The sequence below is a fragment of the Hylobates moloch genome, unplaced genomic scaffold (genome assembly GCF_009828535.3).
Source record: "Hylobates moloch isolate HMO894 unplaced genomic scaffold, HMol_V3 SCAFFOLD_10, whole genome shotgun sequence".
NCBI lineage: Eukaryota > Metazoa > Chordata > Mammalia > Primates > Hylobatidae > Hylobates > Hylobates moloch.
This window is the reverse complement of record NW_026652285.1, coordinates 898,030-916,616: the sequence shown is the minus strand read 5'-3', so window position 1 is coordinate 916,616 and position 18,587 is coordinate 898,030.

The following is an 18,587-nucleotide window of genomic DNA, read 5'->3' as shown; positions in this document are numbered from 1 at the left end:
TTTGACTCTTTGTCAACAGTATTTTAACCTACGTTATGCTCCATAATACCATAAGTTAGTGAAGACTCATCAGAATACACATAGAATAAAAGAATAATGTTAAAAATTAGATACTATGTGAAAATAGACAGTAGCCTCAATAACATATATTTTTGAATGAATATCTAAAAATTATAGCTGCTTTTGCTTTCCCCCAACTTCCTAACATTTTATGAGATTTCAAGAGATTTATCATTTTTTTCTATGCTAACTGAAATTCAGATCTTATGCTCAATACAAAATGAATTAATGACTTTGGCATTTAATGGGAAAGAAAGGAACCCTCAGTTAAAGTGAGGAGTGAATTGGGGACTCACTGTTTCTTCACACACATAATAATGCTAATAGCTCCTAAAGTTCCAAATTTCTTTATTTAATCCCTTTTAATACAAAGACGTAACCCATGAATGGAAGCTTTTTATTTTCCATTAAATTGATCTTTGGGTATGAAAGTCAACAGGAAACACAGAGCACTTTCCTTTCATTATATTTTTGAACTGATAGGCACATACAGAGCATCCTAGTCTCAGCAGAATCTCATTTAACAAGGCGTCTACTTTAAGTAGTCAGAATGTCAACAATTTCTTTCAGATCCTTTTCTTTCCTTGGATACGGAGACATCCCAGGCATACTGAATTATGCTTTTTTGCTTTGATGGGCAGATTATCTTGTCTAAGGCAGCAACACTTCATTCACGCAGTTAGCTTTCATCTTCAGGTTTCCAAGCTGTTCCTGTGTTATGCTTTTGTCTCGAGCCATATAAGGAGAAAATCATAAGTCTTCTCAAGGCCAGAGATTGTCATCTTGCAAAGGGAGCTAAAGCTTGATTCCTGCAGCTCATTCAGGTGTGTTTTTATGCAACGTTAAATAAAACAATAGCACGTAGGGACTCTGAGAAGTGTGTCCTGGGCTTGACCTTTTGTTTATCAGTTCCAGGATCTTGAAACGTTGAAATTAAAGTTAGCTGTAAACAAATTAAAAACACCAACATCACAAAGAAGGAAGTCTTCTTATTTGATTGTTGGTATTCACAATTTGGTTTTGCCCACTAATCTCTAGAGCTCTAACAGATCAGAATCGAACAAAATCTGTTTCTTGCCCCCCACCTTCCCCCACCTCTTTTTTTTTTTTTTTTTTTGAGACATGATCTCACTTTGTCACCCAGGCTGGAGTGCAGTGGCATAAACAGGGCTCACTGCAGCCTCAACCTCCCAGGCTCAAGCCATCCTCCCTCCTCAGCCCCATAAGAAGCTGAGACTACAGGAATGCATCAGCATGCCTGGCTAATTTTTTATTTTGTGTAGAGACAGGTCTCATTATGTTGCACAGGCTGATCTCAAACTCCTGGGCCCAAGTGGTCCTCCTGCCTCAGCCTCCCAAAGTGCTGGGATTACAGGTGTGAGCTGTTCCACCGACTATGATTTAATTCTAACAACAGAATTTAACCCAGTTTTATCTTTTTCTTTCTTAGCCATTAAATTTTGGTTCAAGCTTCAGAAATTGGAATTCCCTATTACCTAAAAGTATATGATTTTGATAATGTGCTGAAAGTTGCCATTGTTTCTCTTTCTTTACTTTTTAAAATTTCTGTCTTTGTTCCCTTGTTTGCCATACACAGCAAATACAATCTTCTTTTTTTTTTTTTTTAATGAGCCAATAAATCTAGGTTGTTCTGATGGTAGATTTGAAAGCTAGGATGAAGGTGGTATGGAATAGGAGCTACATCCAACTAAGAACCTTCTTAGAGAACAAGCATAAGTATAAATCAATTTAATTTACAGAATCACTATGATTTTAACCCCAAATTTCTGCAACAAAATAGTTTAAATACGTCATGAGAACTTATTATTAAATTTACTACTTTTATAAGGTAGAGGGCAAAAATTCCATGTTTATTTCATTTGAATATTTAGGACTTGTGGTTTCAAGACGGTAAAAAAAAAAAAAAAAAAAAAGACATTTTCACAACTTTCTCCCCAAAATTACCCAAACTGAACAAGAATGATAAATAGGAAGTGTGTCTTTGTAAAATCAGATAATATTTGTAAATCTAAAAGACAATATATGAAGATGGAAGGACTTAGAAGGCTGGCAAATGATTTAAGAGAAGACAGTTGTTAAAAATGCAATGCTTGTAGTTCTGAGAAACTCACATTGGAGCATCCTAGGAAAAATTTAAGAATTGGAGTTGCTAGGTACTTCTGAAGTCTTGGATGTGGTTGGAACCGGAGCTATAAACAAAAAGATTGCTTAGAAAATCTCTGTCTGGAGCCCAGACTGCTAATTGACTTTGCTTTCCTCACCAGAGATTGAACCAGAGCTGACCTCTGACAAGGGGGATTTCAGACCCAGCAGAAGAAGTTGCCACACTATACTTAAACAAAGGAATAAGGGAAAATGTGAATTCTGAAAGAGATATCCAGCAGAAATGTTAACTTATAGAGACAGGGTGCTTTTCACCAAATAGTTTGATAGGGTAATATAGTGAGGAGAAGATATTAACATGTGTTCTCCTTTAGAAAGTTGCTTTCATGGCCTAGAAAAAAATAGGACTCTTTGCATTCAGTTGATATAACGGTTGTTATGGAAACTACTTTGCACTGAATGACAAGGCAGTAAGCATATGTATCTAGCTTTGGGTAGATGCAGTCACATTGTTTTTTTTGTTTGTTTTGTTTTGTTTTGTTTTTTTCCAAATGAATGGTTAACTTTCCCAAGTGAATAAGTACATTTTCAGTAGAAAAAGATGCAAAATAAACAAATAAAACCCACTATCAATTCAAAATTTTTCAGCAGGCTGAGTATGAAAGCCTCCCAGAAGGGACTATTTGGTGAAAGTTGGTTTAAGTAAAAATGAAATCTTTGCAACTTATCAAGCTTAATATTTACCAATGTCCAGAGGCTTTTTAGTGGTACTGTTTGTCTCATCTACTCCACAAACATTTACTGGGAACTTTAGATAGAGCATATGCATATTCAGAAAAAAAAAAAAAAACTTAGGCTAGGGGAAAGAAGAGAGAATTCATTTTTGTAATATTCAGACCATAGCTATAGATGTCACATATATCTGCTTAAAATTGTCTTCTGTTAATCAGTTCATCATTACAAATTTCAGACTGATGTTTTCTAAATTAGAAACTAGAGCTTTTTATTAATTTATTTGAAATACTTTATCTGTTTAACATTTAATGAGATTTCAAGCAATTATATAAGCCAGATGGTATTTTGCAGTCCATGACTTTATCAAAGAAACAAAATATTTGTTCTTTTGTATAAACTTTTGTGTTTCCACAACCTTCGGGATAAGAAAAATGGTTTATGGACCAGACGTCATTTGACCATAAAAGTTCCTCTTAAAGGAATCCGCAAGATGCTGGACTGGAGATACCTTAATGGTATGATGAATCCTTAAACACTTTCTTCAGATTTCTCTATGACCTTTTCAGATTGTGATAAAATTCTGATGGTTTATTTATTTATTTATAAAGAGGTATTTCTGTCTTGAAAAAAATAAGCAAGAAGAAAGATAACTGATTTCAAAAGCAAATCTTTCATCAAAACCTGGAAATGCATTCTGGCAAGGATAACTCAGAAAAACTGACATGCCACAGCAAAGAGGTTATATCATTGCCTCCGAATGCAAAACAAAAGTCAAGAATTGCTGAGCCAAAATGTTAAATTGTCAAAAGAATGGTTTTGCTCTATGTCTTTTAACTATGGGGAAAGGAAATGCGTCAACAATCCCTGGTTGATAACATTATCTTAAACTGTTAATTATAAGCTACAAGAAAGATAAGACTTTCAGCAGTTGATGGCTAGGAAGTTTATTAAAATTTTGTAGTAGGCACTAAAGAATATTGGCTATAGGTGAATTCGAATAATTTCAATCCCCAGTTTATTCTTAAAACACCTATCATGTGACAGTTAATAAAACATGCTAAATTGCTCCCCTTGCTTCTTACCTCCCCACCCAAAGAAACAGACACCGTCAACATTCAGTGGAAATTGAGCTTGCCTGGATCCAAAGAAAACTTAAACCCTTTTTTAAAGTCGGCGGTTATCCTAGACGATGGTCCTCAGGCAAGCAACAGACATATCATCTGGAAACTTGTTAGAAGGTCCTAGAATCACTTTGGAACTGAGGCCCCACACCAGATTTTCTGAATCAGAATATCTGGGGATGGGGCTCAGCAATCTGTAGTTTAACAAGCCTTTCAGGTGGTTCTAATGCTAAAGTCACTGTGTAGGTGATATGGGAGGGGGACAGGGAAGTGCTGAGTAGAGAAGGGGGGGGTCCCTGGCAAGGGCTCCACCCTCCGGCCTGTGCCCATGGATCGAAGTGAGAACATGCACTCTGGGTTTTCGGGATCAAATGTTGCATTTACCAAGACCACTCTGGCCTGTCATGCCCCCACATCCTGTGCCCAAGAGACCTCAGCAGGCACACATACAAGTTGGCTGGACCTCTAGAGGAGGAGAACACACTGAGGGACACCAGCAGACACTGGCAGACCAGCGATGGCGGAACCACGTGGACACAGAGAGCAGTTCGGCCAGGGGCGATCAGGGGAGAGTCTGGCCGCTGGGCTGCCCGACTCCTGGGGAAGACAGTCTTCCCACTCCATCCCCCTTCTGACTCGCCAACCATGTTGCTGAGAGCTAATTCCACCACTCAGTAAAAACTTGCACTCATCTTCCAAGCCCACATGTGATCCGATTTTTCCAGTACACTAGGGCAAGAACCCGGGATACAGAAAGCCCTCTGTCCTTGTAATAAGGCAGAAGGTCTAACTAACTGAGCTGATTAACACAAGCTGCCGGCAGACAGCAAAGCTGAAAGAGCACACTGTAACACAGGCTCACTTAGGCTTTGGGAGTTGTAAACACACCCCTAGATGCTGCCATGGGGTCAGAACCCAAAAATGCTCCCCACGACCTCTGCACCCTCCCGTCTGCATGCTCCCCTAGGGTTGAGCAGTGGAGGCACCAAAGAAGCGAGCCACACCCCTGTCGCACACCCTGCGAGGGGGATAAGAGAACTCTCCCATTTCATAAGATTCTAAAACCATTCCATATGTTGAAAACTCAGCTGTAAAACTTATCCTTAAATACCCATTAGAAAGATACAAAAATGTAGTTCAACAGTCCACCTTAAAATATGCCCAGCCTAGTCAATTTTTCCCCTAGTACTGGAGAAAAAAGTTTCGCCTCTTTGGGCACTGGATGATGCATTTGACTTGGGGCCATGTTTTATGAAAAATACATATATTTAAACACAATTTAATGTAGTAAGATGCATAGACTATGAGACTGGGGAAATTGACTAGGACATTAGCATTTCCCATCATGTTTGTTTTAGGGAATATATTTATTGAATAGCCTCATGCGAAGAATTCACCACACAATTCAAAATATTTTCTTTTTCTTTCCCTTTTTAAACTGAGTATGTGTACTTTAATCCAAATACGTGAATTGCCCATGTGGTAAACTATTTGGGCCATATTATTTCACTATGTGTTGTGTTAGAATAAAATCTCTGGTTAAGAACTATTAAAACAAATTAAATTTAGCAGAGTTTATTTGAGCAAGGACAGTTTCATGAACTGGGCAGCCTCAGAACAAAAAGAGATTCAGAGAGCTCCACTCAGCAACATGGGCAGGACAGTATTTATAGACAACAAAAGGAAGTGATGTACAGAAATAGCTTGATTGGCTACAGATGGGCATTTGCATTTATTGGACATGGTGTGATGAGGCATTTGCTTTCTGTGAACATTGTCTGATGAGTTGGCAGCCTGTGATTGGCTGAAGCTTGGCTACTGTAATTGACTGAGACTCAGCTATTTGTTACAAGAATGTAGTTTTGGCCGGGCGTGGTGGCTCACGCCTGTAATCCCAGCACTTTGGGAGGCCGAGGCGGGTGGATCACGAGGTCAGGAGATCGAGACCATCCTGGCTAACACGGTGAAACCCCGTCTCTACTAAAAATACAAAAAAAAAAAATTAGCTGGGCGTGGTGGCGGGCGCCTGTAGTCCCATCTACTCAGGAGGTTGAGGCAGGAGAATGGCGGGAACCTGGGAGGTGGAGCTTGCAGTGAGCTGAGATCATGCCACTGCACTCCAGCCTGGGCGACAGAGCGAGACTCCGTCTCAAAAAAAAAAAAAAAAAAATACAGTCTTATTAAGGTTGCAGTTTCTTTACATACTAAGTTAGTTTACAGTTTACTCTGTAGGGATTCAAAGTACAAACGCAGCCTTAGGACAAATTTAATTTAACAAAATAAATCCATAATTTTTTAAACACTTGAGATCCAGGGAATTTTAAGTGTTATTCTCAGTTCGAGCAATGTGATTGTTCTATGTGATTATGGATGACACTAAGCCTGTTTTCTCATTTTTCTTCTTCTACACATGGATTTTAAGAAATTGTTTGGAGATTATTGCAGGGTGTGTGTGTGTGTGTATGTGTGTGTGCATGCGTGTATGTTGTTTCTGCATGTGCTAACAACGAAACACATTCTGATAAACAAGATTTATTCAAGAAATATAAAGGTCTTTGAATCTTAGCAAATCTATTTTCATATTAGCACCACATTAAATAGTAGAAACAAGAAAACATACTACCTATTTAGATGCAGAAAAATTATTCAGTAAAAATTCCTAACAAACAGGAAATAGGAAAAAAATAATTTTAGTTTTTAACCTGATAGAGGATTTCTGTAGGAGGAAAATGATAGCAAATACGGACAAAATGGCAAAACTCTGAAGTATTTCCCTTTATTCTGGAATAAGACAAATATATCTGCCATCACTTCTAATATTCAATATTGTAGTAAAGGTTTAGCTAACAGAAAAGACAAGAAGGATATATAAGAAATATGGAAATAATAGAAAGTAATACCACTCTATTTTTAAATGATGAAAATTTCTGTATAAAAATGCAAGATAATTTGTATACAAGTCATAAATAATTGCTTTTAGATAATCTACATACAAAAACTAAGAGTGCTTTTAGGGTCCCTAATTACAGTAAAGTGTATTGATTTTAAAAATTTTCATTCACAGAAATAATAAAAACTTAAAAAAACCATAAGAACCCTATTAAGAGATCTTATAAATGATTTAAATATGGATAAAATTATAAAATATTGCTAAAAGAGAAAAGAAAAAAATTAGATACTGTGTTAATATATAAGAAGTCTCAATATAATAATGATATCAATTATCTCAAAATTAATTTAAAATTTTAACCCACAACAATTTTTTGTTGAGATTTTGACAGCATGTTGAGTCATGAATATTTTGAAATAGGACAAAGTATACAAAATTGATGTGGCAGATACTGAGATTATTATAAATCTGTAGTAATTTAAAAAGTGTTTTAAGTGACACAAAAATAAGATGACACAAAATAAAATAGAAACCCCAGAAAATGACCTAGACGTTTATAAAACTTGGTATATGACAGCAATAGTATTATAGTTAGTGGGAAAATATGGGTTACTCAGCAAATGGTCTTAGGACTGTATTATTCAGATAAAAAAATACAATTAGATTGATGCTGCATATTACAACAAAAATGTAAATATAAAGAGCAAAACTGTGTATTCTGGGAAAAGATAGCAGGTTAAGAAAACATTTCTTAATGCAAATAGAATAAATTATTTAAAAAGGCTGAAATTTTCAAACACATTAAGATTTTAAATTTCTGTACAAAAAAAATCACAATGGAAAAATGTCAGACTAGAAAAATATTGCAATGTGTATAATCACCAAAACATAAGTATGAAGAATATACAGTAAAAATGATTCCTAAAAAACTTAGTAAGAAAAAGTCAACCCAGTAGAAAATTGAGCAAAAGGTATGAAGAGAAATGTGATTCCTGTCTGCCAACTCCAACAGAAGAGAAAAACTCAAGAGAAATTCACAAGTCATTTCCATTATATTGACAAAATTAAGTGTTTGACTATACCAAGTATCGGCAAGATTAAGGCATAATAAGAACTCTTCATACACTGTGAATTGAGATAAACATTGTTACAATCACTTTGGATAACAACTTGGCAATAGTTAATATTCAAATTTTAATATGTGCAGGCATTCGACAATCCTACAATGGAATATCACACAAAAATAAAAATGAGTGGCTGAGAACTAGCAGCACTAATAAGGATGACTCTCACAAATATTAAATGTAAACAAAACTATATTTTATGTAGGAATACTTTTAAAGCATTTTAAAGTATTTTTATATGTATTTTTATATTTATATATTTGTAAAGGATGGTATTATTTACATATACGTTTACATTATTTAAAATATTCTATTACCTTCTAAGGCAACTGTATTCATTATAAACTTAACATAAGTTTGTACTCCTAAAATGCATATTTAGGACTCAAAATTCACTTTTCATGGTTAGAAATGAGATTTCTATTGACATCTATACATAGTCATGTGGTAAAAATATAAATAAATGCATAAGCGTTAAACAATCTAATGGGCAGATGACATAATGTTACCTTTTGAAACCCCTCTATGTCATCATCATATTTCTCTTTCTTCAGTATCACTGGTCTCCAAATAATTTGACACAACATAGTGAGAGTCATCTTTCTGTAAACCACTTTCTTTCCTCCACAATTTCCCTCAGAGTCACAATAATATCTGTCTTAGTTCATTCAGGCTGCTATAACAAAATATAAATGGAGTAGCTAAACAGAAATCTGCTTCTTGCAGCCTGGACATTGGGAAATTCAAGATCAAGACACCTACAAATTCACTGTCTTGTGATGGCCCACTTTCTGGTTCATAGATGGTGCCTTCTGTCTGCACATGGCAGAAGAGACAGGGCAGCTCTCTGGGCTTCTTCAATAAAGGCACTAATCCCACCCATGAGGGCTCTGCCTTCATGATCCAATCACGCTCCTTGACCCCCAACTCTTAATACCATCACATTGGCAATGAGGTTTTCAACACAGGAATTTTGGTGGCGGGGGACACAAATATTCAGACCATAACGATGTCTAAACTACTGGATTGTAAACTCATCATGGGCAGAGATGGTCAACACTTCTCTGTGTGTCCAACCCCCAGAACAGTTCTTTACATACAGTTATACAGCAAATGCACTAAGATTTAAATAACCCTGAAATGATTTATTTTTGCTCATATTATTCAGTTTGCGAGTTCCTGTAACAATAAATCTAACTGAATCTTTTTGCAAATAATGTTGAATGCCTTGGAGAAAAATTGAGGTTACATCATAAGTTTAGACAAATTAGATACAGAATATGAAGTAAGGCTACAAATATGATAAAAAAAATTCCATATTTGTATGAGTAGGCAGTCTTATGCAATGTATCTTACGCATAATGTATAAAACAGTAGTCAGAGAATTGCCATGGGGCAAAAAATAGAATAAAAGAATGTTTGAATAGCTACAGCAGGCAGACTACATTAATTATAACATCAAGAAAATGCTCTCTCCTGAGAAGAATATTTTATGAACTCAGGGGAAATGTATTTTTCTTCTCCAACAGTACAAAGTAACTTAAATTTGATTAATAGATAATGAAACGCTGAGTGGATTCGTTTTCAGAATTAGATATTTGTGGAGAAGTGGCCTTGGTCTTCCAGGTATGTGAGAATTTCATGCCTAAAGCCAAGAGCAGCTAGGTCTCCTGTCTTCTTATTGTCTTGTTAGTCAGTTATTTCCATGTTGTGAATCTAATGTTCTTTTATTATCCATCTATGAATTGCTAGGAATAAACGTCAACATCTGCAGCATCTAGTGTTGAGATAAGATGGCTCCACTATCCCAGCTGTCATTTAGCAGTAACGCATTCTGTCTTATAATGCTTCCTTACATTTCACAGTACTCTACAATATAAATTGCTATCTATATATTGCCTTATTTAAGCTTTAGTTTATCACTTAATAAATGACAAAACTGAGGTTTTAAAGATCTAGTGACTCAGGTCTCTTAAGACCGAGTAGTGCCATGATTCTGAACCTAATTACAAGGCTTTTATCTCCCCAATATACCAAGGTGTTTTTAAGTTTGTCTAATTTCACTTGATTTCTCATATCTTTTCCCATTTCTATAAAATAAAAAAGTCTTAAACCGTCTTAAGCTATAGTGCTCACATAAAACACAGATATTTAGTGAAGCCTTGCTTGATGAAGCTGGTAAAAATAAATACGCTTTCATTATATGAAGCTTTCTGAACAAGGCAGCATTTTTGTTTTTCAAGATGATAGGAGGTTTGAGCAGGAAAGAGTTTGTTAGGAAAAAAGAAAGAGGCAACATAAAATAAATTAACAACATAATTCAGATCCTGGAAGTATCTTAAAATGGACACAAACACTTGGAAAGAAGATCTGAGAATATTTCAAACAGAATATTAAACAATGACAATGCTATAGAGCAATATCACTAAGATGTAGTTGGCAATAGGACAATAAGAAGACCCAAAGGGTTTTCCCAGGAGTAGTATGCATTTATATAAAATCTATGTTTTTCCAGGTTTAAAAAAAATCACCTCTGTACATACTCATGAGGAGAGAAAAAGAAAGAAAAATATATTGCCAAGTTGGGAAGTTATTAGAATACCATTTGCTAAACTAGTTTATATAAAATGTTAACCTTACAGTGTAGCTTTGAGCTTTTTCCACATAGAATGCTGTATAATCAATGTTTTTTTACAGTGCATTTACTTAAATTATATATTCCTTTTTTTAAATTCACTGCTTTTTGACAACTTTATATATCATTTGATTATTAAACTAGCATACAGTATGCAATAGAAAGATAATTGTGCTCTGCATCACTTGTTAATTTCTGCTACGCAGCTTGAGTAAATTTAAACCCATCTTCCCTGAGGGAGGAATCTTCTTGGTTTTCAGTGTCACCTAGGCATTTCAATACAAACATAAAACCTTTTAGGTTTTCAGAAAGCAGGTATGTCAGAAGATAATATGTTGTCCAAAAGTACTTTAAATCACCCATCAGCTTAGCTTTTTAAAATGTGCTATACCTTTACCCACATTGGAATGTTTTATGATCTAAAAGAGTAGCTTTAATATTTTAAATACACTTTTTTACACGGGGAAGTCTAATCTAGCATGATGTGTTACTTCTCATTGCAGGATTTCAAATTATATGTGCTTAGAGGACTGAATTTTCAGTTTTGATTTATCATCTTGTGAGTCAAGTACTTTTAATTGCTTTCCTATAAGATAAAGGTTTACTCATTTCAATTTCACAAATAATTCATGAGGGCTCATGAATATGCATATCCTATATTATGTAGAATAACATTATTAATCAGGTTTTTCTGAGTAGAGTAATAGATTAAATAAAATGAGATTTAGAATGAAAAATAGATTATAAACAAAAGGATTTATAGAAAATAACTTTTTCTTGGTTGTTTTAGAAAATACATTCCAATTGTCAAAAGATATGGTCAGTTCTCGAACATTTGGCACACTATGTTATTATTCATCATTTTTCCCAACAATATGTGTTGTGTTGTGTACATGATAGTACTAAAGATGTAAAATGGACAAATATGTGAGCCTAGAAGAAAATGAACAGATTTTTAAAGTATGGTATTATTTACATATATGTTTCCATTATTTAAGATATTCTATTACCTTCTAAGGCAACTGCATTATAAACTTAACATAAGTTTGTACTTCTAAAATGCATATTTGGGACTCAAAATTCACTTTTCATGGTTGGAAATGAGATTTCTGTTGACATCTATAATTACGGGATAGGATTCTTATTAAAAGTTAAAACATGAATAACTTTTCAGGGAAAAACAGAGTAATTTGGTTTGTCTTCTACCATCGCTGTTCAGAGGTAAGTAACAGTAGAAGTCATTTTAGTTATTTGCTCATCATTAGTCTTAGATATACCAACCCCAATGCACATAGTAACATAAACTGATATGTTTAGCAGCATTGTTATACTTTAATAATCAAAAGCATTTTTAAAAATTTTCATCTAACTTTCTGAGCTAATTATATAAAAGTTATTTTATTGATATTGGTGACCTTAATTTATTATTTTCTTGAAGGAACACTACATTAATATCTTCTGTTCTGTGGTAGAATAATGTATTTGTAGTATTTACAAGAAAATCCAATACCAGTTTGCTTCTTAGTTTGCCCTTACTAATTGGCAAAATTAGAATTATGTGGCTCAAAGAGCTATCTCCCTAGCATTTGTTATAACAAAGAGAGAAATTTGCCAACTAACTTCAGTCATTTGGCTCTATACTTACTTTTGTCAGCAAAGAAAATAAATGTTCCCAGTACATAACCCCTCCCTCTGCAATGGTTAATAAGAAGTTTGAAGCAGCCGGGCGCAGTGGCTCACGCCTGTAATCCTAGCACTTTGGGAGGCCGAGGCGGGCGGATCACGAAGTCAGGAGATCGAGACCATCCTGGCTAACATGGTGAAACCCCGTCTCTACTAAAAAATACAAAGAATTAGCCGGGTGTGGTGGCAGGTGCCTGTAGTCCCAGCTACTCGGGAGGCTGAGGCAGGAGAATGGCGTGAACCCAGGAGGCGGAGCTTGCAGTGAGCCAAGATCGTGTCACTGCACTCCAGCCTGGGTGACACAGTGAGACTCCGTCTCAAAAAAAGTTTGAAGCTGAAATGCTGCCTGAGATTTTACAAGGCTAAAACTCTCAGGATACTTCAGAAAGTAAGATAAATAAGACCATATAAATTTTGTTTACATAATTAGTGAAATAAGGACCCTTGGAGATAAATGCACACGCGCAGCTTTCTTTTGCTTTCTCCCTTCCTCCCTCCCCTCCTTTCAATTTTTTTTTTTTTTTTGGAAATTTCTCAAGAAACAATCAAAGGATTTACACATAAAAAGTTGTTGCTTAGTAATGGTTTTTAGGATTCTTTTTTTTCCCCTGAACTTCTATGGAATCCTCTTACTTGTTCTAAGATACAAGTAATGATTAGTCAAGTAGCTACTGGTTTTAGAAAACTTTGAATACTAAATGGTCTGTTTGAGAATTTTAAAAATCTGTAGTGATTTCTCAATCATTTGAAGCGTTAAAGAATCTGTCTGGGGGTTTGCATTGGAGCGCAGAGATGAGGAGCAAAAATTTAAAGACGCACAAAAACCAGAATTGAAATTTTATATTGCAAGAAAATAATGCTATTAAATGCATATAATAATAGAATTTTAGAAGTAAAGGGGAAATTAAGGATTATTTGGTCCTTAATTCTGTTTCTTGGAACATAAACGTTTTGCAGGGATTTGGTATTCGATTTGAAAAATATTGGCTTAAGGAAAGGCTAGAGTGTTTTTATTTTGTTTTGTTTTATTTAAACTACAGGACTCCATAGTGCCTGTAATTTGCCCACAAACATTGTGAATTAGCAGAGTAAATACTACATTAGATGAGAATAAAATATTTTTTGAAACATCTCATAGGTCTTAAGTTTGCCTCCCACAGAACACAATTTGGGTTAGTGTTAATCAAGTCTGAATTCTTCTTTTTTCCAGATAGTATGGAGATAATAAATAATATCCTGACCAAGATGCCCTTAATATTTACGTTGACTAAACTTTAGACACGTTTATCTTTTGACTGTAGGCCTCTGATTTCCCTTTTCTTAGAGCATTTACTTTAGAAAATTTGCAGTTGTAAATTCTCTCTCTGCCCCTTTGAGATGTAAATCTTCTTCCAGCTTCTTACCAGCTTTATAATCCAGGAAATTTTTTTCTCAAGGATCTGAGAGCCATCCTTTTGAAATATAATCACCAAGGTAGATAGTGCCTCTCTGTCTTAATCTCTGTGCCAAGGTAGGAGTCTGACTTCCATAAACTACTATTAGCAAAGACAGGTAGCCTAATTATATTGACCAACCTCTGCCCTAACTTTTTCCACTACTTCACTCAAGCACTGATACGGTTTGGCTGTGTTCCCACCCAAATCTCATCTTGAATTGTAGTTTCCATAATCCCCACGTGTCGTGGGAGGTACCCAGTGGGAGGTAACTGAATCATGGGGAGAGTTTCCCCCATGCTATTCTCATGATAGTAAGTTCTCACAAGATCTGATAGTTTTATGAGGAGCTTCCCCCTTCGCTCAGCTCTCATTCTTCTCCTTCCTGCCACCATGTGAAGAAGCATGTGTTTGCTTTCCCTTCTACCATGACTGTAAGTTTCATGAGGCCTCCCCAGCTCTGTGGAACTGTGAGTCAATTAAACCTCTTTCCTTTATAAACTATCTAGTCTCAGGTAGTTCTTTATAGCAGCCTAAGAATGGATTAATACAGACACTTAAAAACTTTCCCACCTTTTGTTCCAATTCAATCTCTCCCCTATTTTTGTTTCAGTTCAATCTCTCTCCCACTGCAACTGTCTTGACTAAGAATCTCCTTAGCCTGTTTACTTGTCCAGTGCAATTTATCTTTGACAATCCTCAGATGACATAACAACTTACACAGCCAAGACTAGATAATAATTCTGAATATCAAGTGTATACTTATAATATGGGTTAATATTTGATATACAAGTTTGGTAAGAAACATTAAAGACGGTTTGTCACACCTTACATTAGAGAACATTTGTTCTATTTATTTGTTTCTTATGGTAGTTATTTGAGAGAGAGGTATACTAGATACAATCTGAATGCTTTATTTTTATAATTATATTCATTAGAACTATTTTAAAACTCAATGTTAGAGAGGTTTTCTCATGCCTATTGAAGTAGGAAAAATCTTATTTCATTTTGTTTCTCAGTATATGGTCTGTTCAGAAACAGAAACAATTTTAAAGTAATCCACCAATTAAAGTCAGAAACAAACCTTAAAGGTACACATCCATACATTAGATTTCAATAAATGGTTTTCTCTAGTTTAACAAGCAACTTCAAGTTTCCTGCAGTTGTTTTATTTTTATGACCTAATTTGTGTTGGGCTATCTACTCAGATTCATTCTTCCTAAATCAGAGTTTCATTCTAAGCTGTTTGAAGACATTTATATACAAAGACATTGGACTTTATCCTGACCATATTATTTTAGAACTTCTGCAGACAAGAAACCTAAGGAATGCTGATCACTAGGTACTTGTGATGAGTTATGTAGTAACTTGAAGATACTTAAAATTAATAAATTTTATTGTGTTTTACTTTTATTATCATGCTCTTACAAAACTATGTTGATATTCTGCCACTTACGTTAAAGGCTATATTCTAGGATTTAAAAATTGATCATTCTTAGAGAGACAATTAAAAATTGGATTTCTCTTCTTTCTGACACACTAAGCACCTAATTGTTGAGTACAGATTGTGTGAAATTTGATTATCCTGTTATTACGCTTATTAAACTTGGTTTACTTGGTACTTTCCACTTAATGGGACATTGAAGTATTCATAATCCATAAGAAGGGACAGATGTATGTTTCCATTTTGTAAATGTAGAAATTAAGTCTTCATAGAGGTGAATTTCCTAGGATTAGTTAGTCAGTGGCATAATTAGGATGCAGCTCTCAAGTCTTGAGTTCTTTCTGTGTTGTACTACTTCTATTTGAAGCTCTATGGCAATTAAATAATGCAATTCTATAAATTTTTAAAAACTGTAAGAACCTTCTTCAAATTGTAGGACTGGGAAAGATAACAGAATGATTTTTCTAATTTTCATCACGTTTGTATTAATACATTTATTATTTATCCATTCACTTAATAAGCCTTTGCTACCACTTAAGGTTTTCAAATGTAAGTGGAATAAGAATCTAATGCATGGGGTAAAAAGAAATTGGAAATGGAAAACTTTTGATGTGTGAGAGGAAGAATAAACTTATATATTCTGAGGTTTTATGCTCCAAAATAAATATATTTAAAACCAAGACAACAAAGAAAATGAGGGGAATTTCTGTTCCTGTCCAAAATAAAGTAATAGGTAATGGAAATTCCCTAAAATCTGTGGTCAAATCCCCATACATGCCAACAAAGGCAGTATGAAGAACCTTGACTTCTACCCATGCAAGACTGTAAGGAGGTATATACCCCAACACCCCTGCAACAATTGTCTCAGAGAAGGTCAAGTAGGGATTTGCAACTGCCCAGTAATTAGGCTCCCTGCTTACAGTGTCAATGAAGACCACATGAGGAGCCTGAACTTCTATCCGCACTCAGCAGTAACAAGGCGCCCCTCTCCCTTCTTGCTAGAGTGATGTTGAAGGAGACCAAGTGGAGAGTGGGGCGTTTACCACTGTATAGTTCTAAAAAGACCGTCCCCACAATAATGTCAGTAGAAACTACATAGAAAGCACAGAGCAGTAAAAAGGAGTGGCCAAGCCTTGGGGTTAAGAGAGGCCAAATGGTGAATCTGAACTTCTGTCTCCACCTGATAGTAAAAAGATAGTGTCCTATTCTCCTGATAGAATGGTGTCAGAGAAAGTCAGTGAAAACAAAAGGTTTAAATAAAATCCAGAATCTCATAACATAAGGCAAATATGACTAGGTTTCACTGAAATCACTTTTCATACCAAGAACCAGGATCTCAAATTGAATGAAAGAAGATAGTCATTGGATGATGATATGGTTTAGCTGTGTCCCCACCCAAATCTCATCTTGAATTGTAACTCCCTCGATTCCTATGTGTCATGGGAGGAACCTGGTGGGAGGTGATTAATTATGGGAGTGTGTATTCCCTGCACTGTTGTCATGATAGTGAATGAGTTTCACAATGCCTGATGGTTTTAAAAATGGGAGTTTCCCTGCATAACCTCTCTCTTTGCCTGTTGCCATTCATGTAAGATGTGACTTGCTCCTCCTTGCCTTCTGATATAATTGTGAGGCCTCCCCAGCCATGTGGAACTGTAAGTCCATTAAACCTCTTTTTCTTCCCAGTCTTGAGTATGTCTTTAACAGCAGCGTGAAAATGGACTAATATAGTAAATTGGTACCAGTAGAGTGGGGCATTGCTGAAAAGATACCTGAAAATATGAAAGCGACTTTGGAACTGGGTAACAGGCAGAGGCTGGAACAGTTTGGAAGGCTAAGAAGAAGATAGAAAAATGTGGGAAAGTTTAGAACTTCCTAGAGACTTGTTGAATGGCTTTGCGCAAAATGCTGATAAGCAATATGGACAACAAAGTCCAGGCTGAGGTGGCCTCAGATGGAAATGAGGAACTTGTTGGGAACTGGAGCAAGGGTGACTCTTGTTATGCTTTGGTGAAGAGACTGGCGGCATTTTGCCCCTGTCCTAGAGATTTGTGGAACCTTGAACTTGAGAGAGATGATTTAGGGTATCTGGCAGAAGAAATTTCTAAGCAGCAAAGCATTCAAGAGATGACTTGGGTGCTGTTAAAGGCATTCAGTTTCATAAGGGAAACAGCATAAAAGTTTGGAAAATTTGCAGCCTCATAATGCAATAGAAAATCCCATTTTCTGAGGAGAAATTCAAACTGGCTGCAGAAATTTGCATACGTTAATCCCTAAGACAATGAGAAAAATGTCTCTAGGGCATATCAGAGGTCTTCATGGCAGCTCACCCCATCACAGGCCCAGAGGCCTAGAAGGAAAAAATAGTTTCGTGGGCCAGGCCTCGGGTCCCCATGTTGTGTGCAATCTAAGGACTTGGTACCCTGTGTTCCCAGCTCTTCCTGCCATGTCTAAAAGGGGCCAAGGTACAAGTCAGGCCATGGCTTCAGATGGTGCAAGCCACGATCCGTGGTAGCTTTCAGGTGGTATTGAGCCTGCAAGTCAAGAATTGAGGTTTGGGAATCTCCACCTAGATTTCAGAAGATGTTTGGAAACACCTGGATGCCTAGGTAGAAGTATGCTGCAGGGGTGGGGCTCTCATAGAGAACCTCTGATAGGGCAGTGTGGAAAGGAAATGTGAGGTTGGAGCCCCCACACAGAGTCCCTGCTGGGGCACCACCTAATGGAGCTGTGTGAAGAGGGCCACCATCCTCCAGTCCCCAGAATGGTAGATCCACTGACAGCTTGCACTGGGGGCCCGGAAAAACCTCAGACACTCAACATCAGCCTATGAAAGCAGCCAGGAGGGAGGCTGTACCCTGAAGAGCCACAGGGGTGCAGCTGCCCAAGACCTTGAGAATCCATCTCTTGCATCAACGTGACCCAGATGTGAGACATGGTGTCAAAAGAGATCACTTTGGAACTTGAAGGTTTGACTGCCTTGCTGGATTTTGGATTTGCATGGGGCCTGTAATCCCTTTGTTTTGTCCAATTTCTGCCATTCAGAGTGGCTGTATTTACCCAATGCCTGTATCCCATTGTATCTAGAAGTAACTAACTTGTTTTTGATTTTACAGACTTGTAAGTGGAAGGGACTTGCATTGTCTCAAATGAGATGTTGGACTGTCAACTTTCAAGTTAATGCTGAAATAAATCAAGATTTTGGGGGTCCTGTTGGGAAGGCATGATTGGTTTTGAAATATGAGCACATGAGATTCGGAAGGGGCCAGGGGAAGAATGATATGGTTTGGGTATGTCCCCACCCAAATTTCATCTTGAATTGTAGCTCCCACAGTTCC